This window comes from Pseudorca crassidens, chromosome 2, assembly GCF_039906515.1.
Source record: "Pseudorca crassidens isolate mPseCra1 chromosome 2, mPseCra1.hap1, whole genome shotgun sequence".
Taxonomy (NCBI): Eukaryota; Metazoa; Chordata; class Mammalia; order Artiodactyla; family Delphinidae; genus Pseudorca; species Pseudorca crassidens.
The window spans coordinates 82,120,525-82,135,523 of record NC_090297.1 but is presented as its reverse complement, the minus strand read 5'-3'; the positions used below and the strand labels follow the sequence as shown (position 1 = coordinate 82,135,523).

Below are 14,999 nucleotides of genomic sequence, written 5' to 3'. Positions count from 1 at the left end.
TTTCCTGCCCTGAAAACCAGCCCTGGAGGACAGGCATCCTCTGTTCCCTCACGGCCATCAGCCCCTGGGACCAGGACTTCTGTGAGAGGGGATTTATGATATAGAAAGTGGTAAGTTGCCCTTCCAACTTGCCAGCGTCTAGTGTGAAAGCAAGTTGTATTGTTGTTGGGACAGCGTGACTCCCCGGAGAAGTCACAGTGTCCCCAAGAGCCTGATGGCCGCCCGCAGCCAAGGGTGTACGAAGGTGACACAGCCCAGGACGGAGGCCTTGTTATCCTCAAAGCACCCCACAGACCCCTGCGGGTCAGCTTCGGCTGTCTGATTTCTGAAGTTAAAAAGCACATAATTATGGTATTGTTTGACTGCCAAGAATTCTGGGTTAATCTCAGTTTTATTTTGACTGCTACCTAAAATAGCCTGTCCCTGAGGACAGCAGCAAAGGCCAGGAGGCCGAAAACAAAAAGGCAGCCCTGATATCCAAGCAGGCCCTCGTTTGGAGTCCCAAAGCAGGGTGCAGAGTTTGGGGGAGGCTCACGAGTGCATGGGATCAGGTACTTGGAGCTGGGGTCCTCCCCCACCCCTGCCCCCTTACAGAGGTCTTTCTTTTGACACTGGCCTAGGCCTGCCCTCTGCCTCACTGGACTGGCCTGAGCCTGTGGGAACAGCAGTGATGGCCAGTCCCCACCACACTCTTTGTCCCCAGACACATTCAGGGTCGTCCCTGAGATAGTTTGGAGTTCTGCTTCTGTGATCCGGGGAAACAGGGCAAATAATAGTAATAGCCGACATTACAGAAGTGCTCACACCCATCGTACTTCCTTCAGTCCTCACCAGGAGTCCTCGTGGTCAGTACTTTTGCTACCTTCTATCCTGCCCAGAGCGGCACAGCTGGTAGGTGGTGGACACAGAATTTGAAGGCAAGGAATCCTGGCTGCAGGGGTTACCCCTTCCCTGCTTCACCACACAGCCTCTCAGGAGAAGACTGGTCACAGATTCAAAGGCTCAGAAAGAACAGCTCCCACTGGAATCTGTGGGAGAGATGCATTCAGTTCATCAGTGAAGAGCGGCCCTGGTGAGTGACGTGCCTCCTTCTTGGCGCGCATACAGAACCTTCCTTAGTATTCTCCATCATACTCAGATCAACAAACATTTACTGAGTGTCCCACTCTGTTCCCAATGTCTCTGGGCCACCAGGCAGTGGGTCTCTATGAAAAGTTCAATGTCATTAAAGGGAGAGTCACAATACAAGGCCATGTGTGCTCTTATGGAGGAATGCTTCCTGTGTGCAGTCAAGGAGGGCTTCCCAGGGGAGGGGGCATTCAGGTTAGATCGGAAAGGACGCTGAGATTTTTCTGGGTAGACAAAGTGAAGATGGACTTTCTAGGCAGAGGGAACAGCATGGGCAGGCCACTGCTGTATTCCACCAGACTCAAGAGGTTCCTGAGGATTCTGAACCACTGGCCCTGGGTTCCAGTTTGCAGGGCACAGCAGGAACTAAGTAACAACCCCCCATCCCCCTCACTGCTGGCTCACACTGTGCTGACTTCAGAGGAGCCTTCCCTACCCTTCCTTCCTGCCCCACCTAAATGCCTCTGAAATGTTTCCAGCCTGAGGCATCCCTGAACATCTAAGGCATCCAGAGCTGCCAGTCCAGCCACTTGCGGTGGCCGCTATCCGTGCACCGCTCCCAGGGGTGAGCATGGTTTCAGCCAGCAGTGCCCAGGGAGCTGGCTCAGGCTCTTTGTAGCCACCTAGCACCCTGATGCGCTCCCAGTACTCCCAGCAGACGTGCACCTCAAGAGCACAGGGAAAGGCACAGAGCACTGCGGGTTCCAGCGGGCTTCTTCCTTCTTTTCTTCGCCTCCCAAGCAAGAAAGAGGTAACAAGAAAGCTAAAGGACCAGGCTCCCAGGACCAGTGTGTGTGGTATGGGTGGGTGTGTGTTCCATTTGCTCCTCAGAATGTCCTCATCTTTTCTACCTTTTGTTGTTGTTGTTCATTTAACTAAAATAGAAGATTCTGAGTTCCTTAAATTGGAAAAGATACAAAAGCAGGCAGCAGTCATGTTCTTCACCCGCGGAGCTGCAAGAGCAGGGAGCAGCCCATCAGCGCCCCCCTGACTGGTTCTCCTACGTGCTGTGGCCCGGGGAGGGGACTGGCTGTGTGATGTGTGAAGTCACTGCCATCCAGGGGAGGTGGGGTTGGTTGAAAGGGGCTCATTATGGATAACAGAAGACACTCCTCTTACACCTATCACTCAGAAATTCCAAGGGTTTTTTTTTTTTAAGAGCTCTGTGCCAGGAACTGGGGATGAAGACCAAATATATATATTTTTTCTTTTTTTAAAGATTAGAAAGAGGTAGTGTTCTTTATTTTTTTTTCTAATATTTTTTTAAACAGAGTCACAGGTTGATTGATTGATTTTTGGCTGCGTTGGGTCTTTGTTGCTGCGCGTGGGCTTTCTCTAGTTGCGGCGAGCGGGGGCTACTCTTCGTTGCAGCGCATGGGCTTCTCATTGTGGTGGCTTCTCTTGTTGTGGAGCAAAGGCTCTAGGCACGCGAGCTTCAGTAGTTGCGGCACATGGGCTTCAGTAGCTGTGGTTCACGGGCTCTAGAGCACAGGCTCAGTAGTTGTGACGCACAGGCTTAGTTGCTCTGCGGCATGTGGGATCTTCCCAGACCAGGGATCGAACCCATGTCCCCTGCGTTGGCAGGCGGATTCTTAACCACTGCGCCACCAGGGAAGTCCCTATATTTCTTATTGTATCACAATATAACAGGAGATCTTTTGTCGGAGGACAAGGGCTCATGGATCAAGAAAGATGTAGCTTTTATACATAAACTGGCCATCACAGCGCCTGGCACTTAGTAGGCCTGCAAAACCAGTAATAGCCGTTATCATTATTATGTGTTCAGGGAATGAATGAATCATTTGAAGGGTGGAGTATGTGGCAGAGGACATTGGTAAATGACAGGGAAAAGGTAGTGTGGTAGGCGGCCTCCCAGTAGCTCCCGGTGACCCCCACCTCCTGGTATTCACGTCTTTGTGTAGCCCTCACCTGCACTGTTCCACAGTTGATCTGTGTTGACCAGTAGAATACAGCTGTGCTGAGAGCAGTGCTATGGAGAGGCCCACCTGGTGAAGAAGTGAGGCCTCCAGCCAACAGCCCATAAGAAACTAAAGACTCTTGTCATCAGCTGCATGAGTGAGCTTGGAAGCAGATCCTCTTTACATGACTGTAGCTCCAGCCAGCAACTTAACTGTAAGCTGAGGAGAGACCCTGGTCCAGCACCACCCAGCTAAGCCCCTCTCAAATTCTGACTTCCAGAAACCATAGGAAATGTTCACTGTTGTAAGTGCAGTGTTTTCGGGTGATTTGTCACACGGTGATAGCTAGCTAATACAGGTGGTGTAGTAGAAGATGTTGATGCCCCTTTGCCTACTTCAGAGCTTACCAGTAGCTTTGGACAGTTCCCTTAAACGCTATATCAATTAGCTTTTGCTACATAAAAAACCACCCCAAATTCAGTGGTTTAAAGAAATGACCATTTAGTTTGTGATTACAAGCTCAGCAATTTAGGCTAGGCTCACCTGAGTTGCCCTTCTGGGCTGGACTGGGCGGGGCTCACATGTGTCTCTGGTCAGCTGGCCAGCTGGCTGGGAGCTTGTTGATCTGGGGGTGCTCAACTGGATGACTCCTCTCTGCTCCACGTGGTCTCTCATCATTCAGCAGCCTGGCCTGGCCTTATTCACATGGTGGCAGCAGTTCTAAGAGTATAAGAGCAGATGCTGTAAGGTCTCCTGAGGCCCAGGCCAAGACCTCCTATAACCTTACAACTTCTGTATTCTACTCCCCAAAAGGCCAGTCCAGATTCAAGGGGTAAAGAAATAGATTCCACCTCCTGATGGAAAGAACTGTGCAGTATTGTGGCCACTTTTGTGTTCTATGCAGCACATCTGCAGCTTGCTAGCTCAGGCACCTCCAATCTCCCTGCCTCAATGCATTCTCTGGTCATGAGAGTGGGTTCATCTCTCATATGAAGCAAACCAGAAGGGCTGAGGAGTTAATGCCTTCAGGTCAGTCAACGAGGAAGGGAGCTGATGAGCAAATTCCCCAGCTTCCTAGCCCTTGATCAGATAACGCTACACAGTCTCTCGGAGGGACCCAGGGAAATTGGACCAAGTTTCCCACAGTGGCCACCAGCTCATAAAGCACCCTTATAGGCATTCCTCCCTTCCCTGCCTCTCACATCCCCACAGCCTTACCTTGCTCTGAAGATCACCTCCCTCAGGGGATCTTGTACAACTTCCACCTAAATCCTATCTAAGGGCTTCCCTGGTGGCGCAGTGGTTGAGAGTCCGCCTGCCGATGCAGGGGACACGGGTTCGTGCCCCGGTCCGGGAAGATCCCACATGCTGTGGAGCTGCTGTGCCTGTGAGCCACGGCCGCTGAGCCTGCGCGTCCGGAGCCTGTGCTCCACAACGGGAGAAAATAAACATAACACTGTAAATCAACTATTCTTCAATAAAATAAATTTAAAAAAAAAATCCTATCTAAGTGTCTATCTACATCAGGTAGGCAGAAGTTAGATCACCCCCGATCTTATAGGCCAAGCTAATGAGTTGGAATTTATTCTGTAAGTGATTGGGCTTCTGAGAGTTTTAAGCAGGAGAAATCTGTATTTTAGAAACAAAATTAATGGCAGTGTAGGAACTCACATCCAGTTCCACAAACTTCCAGGCCAGCGCTCTTAAGTCAACTTTACACTGTTTCAGGCTTTGGATGTAAGAATATGCAGGTCTTTTTTTCCAAAAAATTCATTGATTTTTGAATAGATAATAAATACACATGGTGCAAAATTAGAAAAGCACGAAAGGTCAGATCTATTTTTATAAGCATTTTCACTGCCAAAGGAGCAGTTAAATAGCCATTGTTCCCAGAGTGTTTTCAACCACAGTAGAGCTTGGTTCCTTCAGAGGCTGCTCCTGGCCTGCCTCGTGCCCTTCCCGCTCCAGCAGCCTGGCCGGGGCTCTCCCGGCATCCACCGCTTGCAGACCTCTCTGCAGGAGATGAAACACTTGTCCTCCAGCTGGAGAAAAATGTTGACATTCTTGGTCCAGGGAAACTTGGTGTTGTTGGCAGATGTCAACATCCTCGGCAGATGCCATCTTTGCTCCCTGTCACCACAAATAATTGCAAGTTGGCTGAGCGCTTCTCAAATGCATTAAGGTTTGCGGCTTGTTCTGACAGAAATCTAAAAAGTGCATAGTGAAGGCCAAGCCTGCAGCTTTTATCTGTCAGCTGGGGAGAGGAAGAGATAATGGTTCCTAACACCTCAGGTCTTTACATTTCTCCCCAAGAGCTGCCATCTGTCCCTAATGTGAGAGAAGGAGTGCTCTGGGGTTAATTGCCCTGGATCAGCGAAACCATCTGCATTTATTTCAATCAAGTCCATAAATAGTTTTGGAGTGTCTCCTGTGGGCCAGCCTGGAGCTCAGCTCTCTGGGGTGTTCAAGTAATCGTGAGCCACCAGCTCAGGCTCTCAAGGAGGCAGACTGGTGAGGTGGCAGGTCTGGTAGCTTTTGGAGCAAGGCAGGCCTGCTGAGAACCCCAGCCCTACCACCGGCCAGCTGGGAGATTTGGGGCAATTTAGTTGATCTCCCCAGGACCTTTGTTTCCTTACCTTTAAAATGGCCCCATTTATTGCACAGGGGCAGGTGAAAATCCCAAAGACAGTGCTTTGTTTCCCTCGCTTTTTCCTTGAGGAACTTACAAACTAGTCAGAGAAAGAAGACACACAAGTGAAAAGTAAAGAAAACATCTCTAAGAGATCATCAACAGTTCAAAATAAAACAAAACAAAGAAGGAAGAGAAAACAACAGAAGAAAAAAGAGAAGATATACACAGGGATGATGAATTGCCAAAGTATTCGTCTGCTAAGGCTGTAATAACAAAGTACCTCAGACTGGGTGGCTTAAACAGCAGAAATTTATTTTCCTCACAGTTCTGGAGGCTGGAAGTTCAAGAACAGGATGTCAGCACAGTTGATTTCTTCTGAGGTCTATCTCCTTGGTTTATAGATGGCCATCTTCTCCCTGTGTCTTCACATGGTCTTTCTTCTGTACACGTCTGTGTCCTAATCTCCTCTTTTTATAAAAACATCAGCCATATTAGTTTAGCATCCACCCATATAACTCATTTTACCTTAATTACCTCTTTAAAGGTCCTATCTCCAAATATAGTCACATTCTGAGGTACTGGAGGGTAAGACTTCAACATCTGAATTTGGGGGGTAAACAATTCAGCCCATAACAGGCAACATAATGTTTGCTCTAGAAGTTGAGCAAGGGAGCAAAGCAGGGAGGGAAAACAAAAAGGTACTTCTGGTTTATAATTTTATTAGGTCTTAACTCAACATGGAATTGCAGTGCCTGGTGCATAGTAAGCATGCAATAGACATTTGTTGAGCAAGTGTTCAAATAAATGAATAAATACCTTATACAGTTTTTGTCACTGGACTTTATGAAATATGTACGCGGGCCTCTCACTGTTGTGGCCTCTCCCATTGCGGAGCACAGGCTCCGGACGCGCAGGCTCAGCGGCCATGGCTCACAGGCCCAGCCGCTCCGCGGCATGTGGGATCTTCCCAGAACCGGGGCACAAACCCGTGTCCCCTGCATCGGTAGGCGGACTCTCAACCACTGTGCCACCAGGGAAGCCCAAGAACACCTTTTGATCTGTAAAGGCACAAGTCAAAAATGGGTGTGACAGTTTATGAAGCTATGAAAATCATGGATGACAGTATTATAATCTTTAAATCTTCACCAAATATTGTGTTGTTAGGAGTTGATAGAGGATAACCTTTGAACTCGATGAAGTTTCAGAACATATGCAGAGAGAGAGAGAAGGAAAGAAAGAAAGAAGGTCCTATTTGTGATCAGTGCCCTTAGAGAGTTTCTTATCCTTTAAGACACCAGAGAATGAAAATATCACTAAGGAAGCTAGGGATTCAATGAGTTCATGGGGGGCTGATTTCAGCGCAAGTTACTTCAGATTCCTTTGGGATTTTGACTTCTATGCTGGAGACAGACCACCGGCAGTGTGGATCACGGATCTAGACAAATGTCACATTTCCTGTGGTTTGATGTTTCTTCAGGGAACTTTTAATAAGCACCCACTATGCACCAGGCAGTGTTCTAGGGAGCAAAGACACTGCAGTCAAGAAGATGATGTTCCAACCCTCAAGGAACCCCGCCCTAGAGAGAAGCAGATATGTGAAGAGAAATTGTGGTTTATTGAGGTAACTTCCCTAATAAAAGTACAGTTTAAGTGCTTTATAACCTCAAAATTCTTGTGACAGTAACTAAATGGACAGGATGTGCATTAAAGGGACTTGACAATATTTGATAATTAAATGAATGGATAAAAAAAATACCTGGTAGAAGATACTAAGAGAACGGACTTAATGTCATATGTCCTTTGGGTTACTAGCATGAAACTTACCTATTTACTTTGGAAATTAAAAAGAAGTTGAATGTATAAAAGTTATTTGTCTTTCTCATTTTTTAACCCCCCCTTCCCTACCTGCATTTTAGAACTTGCTAAGAACTCTGAAAATGTTTTTGGGTGGATAGATGAAAAGTTGGATGAATAAATGGGTAAAAGAATGACTGTTTTGCCTCCAGAACTGGGCAGATTTTCCCAATAGAAGTTTGTTCATCTTTGAAGGCTCACTATATCCATCAAGAAACCATTTCTGAGGTCTCTTTGTATAGAAGTCCTGGAAACTGTCTTGATTCAAAAAGAAAGAAAATAGCATTTCAGTTTCTGGAACCATTGCTTGTGAGTTTTAAAATCTGCATTAAATTCTATAGTGTGGGAAGATCTATAGAATGGCAAATGGCAGGCCAAAGGTTGTATTGACTAAATATTGATTTCAGCAGCACACACAGAAGGAAACCTCACGGCAGTGATTTCTCACTCTTTCCCTAATTGGAACGAGTTCATTTCAATCTGCGTGTTGCAGAGGAAGGCCATCTCTCTGAAGAGGCTCAACATAATTCCTAGGCCCTGGCATTCTTGCTGACATCACCAGGAATTTGGTGATTGGAGGGCAGAAGTCCAGGAAAGCATGTTGGGCCAGGACATCATTAAATGACTTTTCCTTATGAGAACCTTAGTCTTAGTTCAATATTCATGAGAAAATAGTCCTGTGGCTTCATCAAATTGCTTCTCTCCCCATCTCCCTTTCCCCACCCTGATGCCCCATCCTCTCTCCACAAAGGTGAGACCCTGGAGTTGTCCACTACAGTAGCCAGTAGCCACATGTGACTATTTAAATTTAACTTAATTACAATTAAATAACATTTAAAATGCAATTTCTCAGTCATACTAGGCACGTATCAAAAATTCTCAAAAGCCACATGTGTCTAGTGACTACCATAATGGACAATGCAGAGAACATTTCCATCACTACAGAAAGTTCTATTGAACTGCACTGCCCTAGAGGAAAAGGAGAATGAAGAGCTGAGGAGGAAGGTGGTCATTTTTAAGAAAACACCAATCACATGTAGACCAGCCACACAGGAGAAGGAACATTCTAGCAGGACGTTGCCACGAGACGTGCAACAAGAGGATAAAGGGTATAAAGTGGGGGAGAGGATGAAAGCTCTGGGATCAGAACCCAGGTTTCACCCTGGTTCCACCACCCACCCAGTGTGTCACCAGGAGCAAGTTATGTGAACTCTCTGAGCCTCAGCCTCTTCCTCAAGGAAATGGTAGTAATCGTTCTTTCACCATAGGGTTGATGTAAGAATTCCTGAGACAGTTAGCATCAAGTACATAGCCTATGGCCTGACATATGGAAAAAGCTCGACAATGGTAAGACAGATGGGAGTTCGTCGAGACACAGGAGGCAAGAAGGAGACATAAAGAAGGAAAAGACAAGACATAGAGATAAGACAGCCAGCCTAGGAAGAAGAAATGTCTCCAGGATTACAAAGTGGACCTAAGTGGCTAGCACAGTTACAGTGGCTGGAGGGCAGACAGCAGCAGGACAGAGCACCAGAAGGCAGCTGGGCCTCTAGACACCTGAGGGGCACAGAGGAAGATCCTCTTGGCCTCAGGATTACAGAGCTGAGCCAGGTGGTGGCAAAAATCACCTGTGATTGGTGGTCGTCCTGCCCATCTGGGGCAGCAGGAACTGCACTGCTAATTGGAGCTTAGCTGTACTCATGTTTATGCCACTGATAGTGTTCAAGAGACCCAGAGAGGTGTGGAACAGACGTGGCTTTCCGGGGACAGGCGGAGTGAGCCAGGGCTGGGGCTGGAGAGGCCAGAGGTCAAGGTGATGCAGGGTATTAGGGTAAATGGAAGGGGATGACGTTTATTCAGTACCTGCCACAGTGTTCAGCACTCGCATGTCCAATTGCACCCTACAGCAGTTCTGAGATGGGCACCCCCATTTTGTGGAAAAAGAAAATGGGGCTCAGCTGGGTGAAGGAACTTGCCCAGGTCACACAGCGGGTAAAGGACAGATTTAGGATCCTGTGGTGTCAAATTGCAAAGCCTATGCAAATCTGCTGTGGAAGACTTTAAACTCTGAGGAAGGCAAAGCAGTAGAGCTGCACAGAGAGCATTTGAAAAGCGTTGGCGATACATTTATTCATTACCACACAAGTCCAATGCCATGTCAATGCTGTGGGACCCCAAACATGAATACGACAGGTTCCTCCCTGTCTCCAAGGTACTGGCATAACAGTGAGGGAGACAAGCCAAGAGCAAAATAAGGACAACTAAAGGTAAAGTGCTCAAACCCATTCATTCAAGAAATACTCTTTTTGGGCTTCCCTGGTGGCGCAGTGGTTGAGAGTCCACCTGCCGATGTAGGGGACATGGGTTCGTGCCCCGGTCCAGGAAGATCCCACATGCCGCGGAGCGGCTGGGCCCGTGAGCCATGGCCGCTGAGCCTGCGCATCCGGAGCCTGTGCTCCGCAATGGGAGAGGCCACAACAGTGAGAGGCCTGCATACCGCAAAGGAAAAAAAAAAAAGAAATACTCTTTTAATTGAGTACCTACTATGTGCCAGGCACTGTGGTAGGCTCTGGGGGTACTATGGTGTGCTGTGGAAAATTGTTTACAAAAACAGTGGCATTCTCCCCTTCCCATTATCCAAGCCCCTTTGCGGTGTGACTTTTCGCCTCCTCCCTTTAGAGGTTGTGTCTATTTCTCCACTTCTGAATCTGGGCTGGGCTTGTGACTTGCCTTGACCAATAGAAAGTGGCAGAAGTGACACTGTACCTTTTCCAAATCTTTCCAGAGGCCTTGTGCTCTTGAAACCCTAGAGCTGCCATGCAGACACGCCCTGCCTAGGCTGCTGAATAATGAGAGACACAGGCCCATCCACTTTCATTGTCCTAGCGGATGGCCAGCCACCCTGCCAGACAGAGGAGGGAGGCCATTTCAGGCCCATCAGCCTCAGCTAACCCAAGAAGTGATGCCAGGTGCATGAGCAAGCCTGGCTGGATCAGCAGAGCCTGGTCCAGGTCAGCAGAATTCCGGTGACCCATAGACACTTGAGGAATAATAAATGAGCACTTTTTTTTTAAAAGCCACTAAGTTTTCATTTGGTTTGTTTTATACCAAAAACTGACTGATACATGAGCAAAGCAGATACCTGTTCTCAGGAAGCTTATGGTCCAATGGACCATACACTTTAATCACAAAATCCTACAGATATATGTCAAGGGAAAGGAATCATTAAGCCAGCCTCCCACGATGGTCCCCAGTGACTCCCGCCTCCTGGTATTCAGACCATGTGTAGTCTCCTCCCACACTGTGCCAGGGTTGGTCTGCTTGGCCGATAGCATATGGCCGAAAGTCTGATGTGTCCCTTCTAAGATTAGGTTACAAAAGACTGCAGCTACTGTTTTGGGTTCCTTCTCTCTCTTTCTGATCATTCATTCTGGGAGAAGCCAGCTTCCACATGCTATGGACACTCAGGCAGCCCACGGAGAGGCCATGCCAACAGCCTGATAGGCACTGAGGTCTACCAAGCGCCAAGTGAGTAAGCTGTTGGGGGGATCCTCCAGCTCCAATGGCTGGAGCCCAGGCTGACCGCTTGGATGTAACCTCTTGAGAGAACCTGACCCAGAACCATCTGGCTAAGCTGCTCCCAGATTCCTGACACAAAGAGACTGTGAGATGACAAATGTTTGCTGTTTTAAGCTGGTAGGTTTTGGGGGTAATTTGTTACACAGCCACAGATAACAAAAGGAGTTAACTGGACAAAGCAGACGGAGGAGGTGGAATGTTCCAGACAGAGGGAATAGCATGACCCAAGGTCCTACGGTAAGAGCATATATAGCACATTTGAGAAACTGAAGGAGGACCATGTGGCAGGAGTTCAGAGAGCAAGCGTGACACTGCATGAGACTGAAAGGTCAGTGGAGACCAGAGCCGTCAGGTGTGGCCTAGTGAGTCTTACTAAGAAGTTTCCTTTAGGGACAATAAGAAACTAGATTATTAGGGGACCAGGCCTTGGGGCCCCAGGAAGTCCAGGTCCTTCGACTCGTGAGGTGAAGAGGGTAGCAGCACAGTGACAAGAATACCGTCCTTCTTTGGCCTTAATCGTGAATTGTAACTATTAGAATTGGGGAAAACCCTTTAGAAACCAAGTCAGGCATCCTCAGTAGGGGCTGCACTTCATCTCCCGTGAGGCTCATCCAGGTACCCTGGGGGTCAGTGGTGTGCTGGGGCTGGGGTGGGCAGCAGAGGAGGGCGGGAGTAAAGAGTGTGGAAAAGAGAGAAAAATGGCAGGAAGGAGGAGGAGCCAGAAAGGAGAAGGCAGAGAGGGAAGGCCAGTGTCAGGGGAGGTGAGAGAGGGACAAGGCGCCACAGAGAAGCGGAGGGAGCCTGCGAAACGGTCACTTAAAGAGAGTTAGAGGGCTTCCCTGGTGGCGCAATGGTTGAGAGTCCGCCTGCCGATGCAGGGGACACGGGTTCGTGCCCCGGTCCGGGAAGATCCCACATGCCGCGGAGCAGCTAGGCCCGTGAGCCATGGCCGCTGAGCCTGCGTGTCCAGAGCCTGTGCTCCGCAACAGGAGAGGCCACAACACTGAGAGACCCGCGTACCAAAAAAAAAAAAAGAGAGTTAGAAACATAGAGCGGGTGTAGGAGGCTCTTGGAGACACTGGTGTTCAGAAACCTGAAAAACTCAGCCATGAAACTGTGTGTTAAGAGTTCAAGGAGTGGAACGGTCACTTCAATGGAAAATAAACAGATGGAGAGGAGAGGGAGGTAAGTGGGATTAGGGGAGCAGCTAACGCTGGGCTGGAACACAGTCACGGTTCAGGAATTTGAATTCACAGCCGTCACTCAGGGCTGCACTTTGGGGAATTGTTCTCAGCCTTACCAGCCATCCTTTAGGGAAGAGTGATGAGATTTGCAGCTGAGGGGTTGGGCAGAGCTCGGTGGGTTCTTCAGGCTCTGCACTGAGTTCTCCGATTAGCCCTGCTAGGATAAGTTCTCTCCAAATTAGTGATGCTGGGGTTTTAGTCCTCCCCACTCAGAAGTACCCTTCAAGGGGCAGAGGAAGAGGTGGCAAAAACCTGAACCATGAGGGGAAGGCTTCTCCAGCCCCAGCTGTGCCAGGCACAGCATAGCTATGCTTGCCCGGCTTCCAGGATGGCCCTTCCAGCAGGTGCAAGACACACAAGGGAAGAATCCACCTCTTGGCCATCCTCTCTTGGGTTTCAACCTCTCACTCGTCCATACCCTGTCCCACCAGGAACGGATTTGTACTGTTTTGAAAATACTGGGGCTCCTGGACTCACTTCATTCCCTTGTGGATTTGGTCAAGCTGGCCTAACCTTTTTTTTGGTCTCGTGAAAAGGAATCTGAAGATATGTGTTCCCTAAAACAGCTTTGCAGAAGGAAAGCAAAGCGAACACAGCACTGAGCAGATCTATTTATTTTGTGACTTAATTATGGAAAGATAACATATTTTTTTCCTGTTTTCAAAAATATATATTTGAGATAGAGATGTGAAAGAATTACATGCTATTCCTTCGAGGAAATAGATTCCAACGAGATAACGGTATAGAAGCAAAACTCCAGTTCTTACAGAGAAAGCTTACGTTGATCAGATAAAGAATTTTTTCCCACCAATCTAAAGTTGTAAATGATAAATAGAATTTTTAAAAAAATAACACAACAGCTTTTCCATCTAAATTACGCGCAGGCTCAGCGGCCTTGGCTCACGGGCCCAGCCGCTCCGCGGCATGTGGGATCTTCCCGGACCGGGGCACGAACCCGCGTCCCCTGACTCGGCAGGCGGACTCTCAACCACTGCGCCACCAGGGAAGCCCTAAATTGCCTTCTTTTTTCTCTTTCCATCTCTAGTCCAGGAGATATTCCCCTCCTTCCTCCTTGCTGTTCTGAGTGGGAACTGAGAAGAGGGCTGCCCGCTGAGCCTCACCAGGGCCGGTCCTCATCCAACGCCAATGGTTGAAGACATCCCTGTACAGGGTCCCCTACACAGAGGCAGAGGGCTCTCTGTTCTGGGAACCTCTGCAAACACCTGCACAGACCGCAGTTGTGCTCCACTGAAGCGCAAGGGACCCGTTTTAAGACAAAGCGTGTGTCACAGTGTCGGTGCTGGCTCAAAACCACTTCCCGGCTAGGCAGATTCATTGGCCTCTGTTTCCCTTGAGGGTGCTTTGAACAGACCACAGACTGGGAGGATCAGAAGGAAGGGAAAAGAGACGTGGCTGTAAATCAGTGTAGCCTCTCCAACTCTTGGGGTCAGAAAGCCGGTCCTGCTGAAAGGACAAGGGAAACATCCTCACCTCGGGGAAGGCCTGGTGTTACCTCATGCGCCTCACAGTCAGGGGCCCTCAGGAAGCCCGTGACAGCGCTTGTCCCTTCCTTCTCCCTGGCTTCGAACCAGAAGCTTTTGGAAGGAAAAAGCTCTGACTTCATCCGGGCTCCCCTGCCCTCCCTTGTCTAAACACAGGGAGTTCTTTTTTCAGGTGATTGTGGCTCTTCTCCTAGTGATTCTTTTCATTGCCTTCTTCCAATGTGCCATCAGTTCTCCTGATACAAATTGTGTGACCCCCGTTTTAATAAGCTTAGAAGCTGATCCCGCACAAGCATCAACTGAAAGCATCTGGGTATTCTAATCACGGCCAGCTCTCGCTGAGAAACAGAACAGCCTGCCAGCCTCCTCCCGCTGTGTGCTGGGCACAGCCCTGGGAGGGGCTAAGGCAGGCCCAGGACCCCATGGTGCTTTGGAAAGAAAGAAGTAATTCCAGCTAGTTCAGGCGTTTAGTGGATTATTGCAATGATCTTTTCATGTGGATTTCAACATGGTTTGTGAATAGGGTCCGTTATATGAGGGACTTTATGTGGGTGACATTGCAAAGATAGAAGGGGGAACTGAAACCGGTTTCTGTCAGTCCGAAGTTTCATTGGACCAGCACAATTTCAGAATTCACAACAAGTATTTTTTTTTTTCAAAGTTCTTTACATCTTCTGAAGGTAACGGATGCTGTGGAGAAAAGTTGTGAGCTAAGAACATGGAGATGAAAAAGATCATGACAACTTGCCCAGGACCCACTGTTGGTTGGATCTGGGAAAGGGCTGTGTGAAGCGGTGAGTGTTACGGGAGAACCAGGCACAGCCAGGTCTTGGAAGTGAAGTTAGGACGGTTTTTGGATTCGGCCTACTGCCTGTTCTTTGACACACAGAGGGTTCACTTTCACATTAGCCCCATCCACCAGAGCCCAGATGCAGTGTGTCTGGGGTTTTAATTGTTTTGTAAGCCTCTGGGTGAGGCTGTGAGAAGTGGTGAGAAGTGGCCTGGGGACAGAGTTGAGAAGTCTGCTCATTACTGAACGTCATGGTTCAGGGAGCAGTTCTTATCCTTTTCTCCATTCAAGTTCTACACAAGTGAGCAGTAAAAGGGAGCTGTTTATCTCCTTCCTTTATTTTAGCAGCCC

The 14,999-nt window shown here is 48.4% G+C and overlaps 1 protein-coding gene across 3 annotated transcripts in view; it reads left to right on the top strand.

Annotated features, from left to right (window-relative positions):
- Positions 1 to 14,999, top strand: part of BCAR3 (BCAR3 adaptor protein, NSP family member) — a 206,206-nt gene that overhangs the window by 50,774 nt on the left and 140,433 nt on the right. The window contains exons 1-2 of one of the 3 annotated variants that reach the window (XM_067726932.1): positions 10,957 to 11,061; positions 14,520 to 14,652. The exons of the other annotated variants lie outside the window; for them this stretch is intronic. The gene's annotated coding sequence lies outside the window, so the exon portion shown is untranslated. Of the gene's footprint in view, positions 1 to 10,956; positions 11,062 to 14,519; positions 14,653 to 14,999 lie in introns of those variants that run through there. 3 annotated transcript variants of the gene reach the window in all.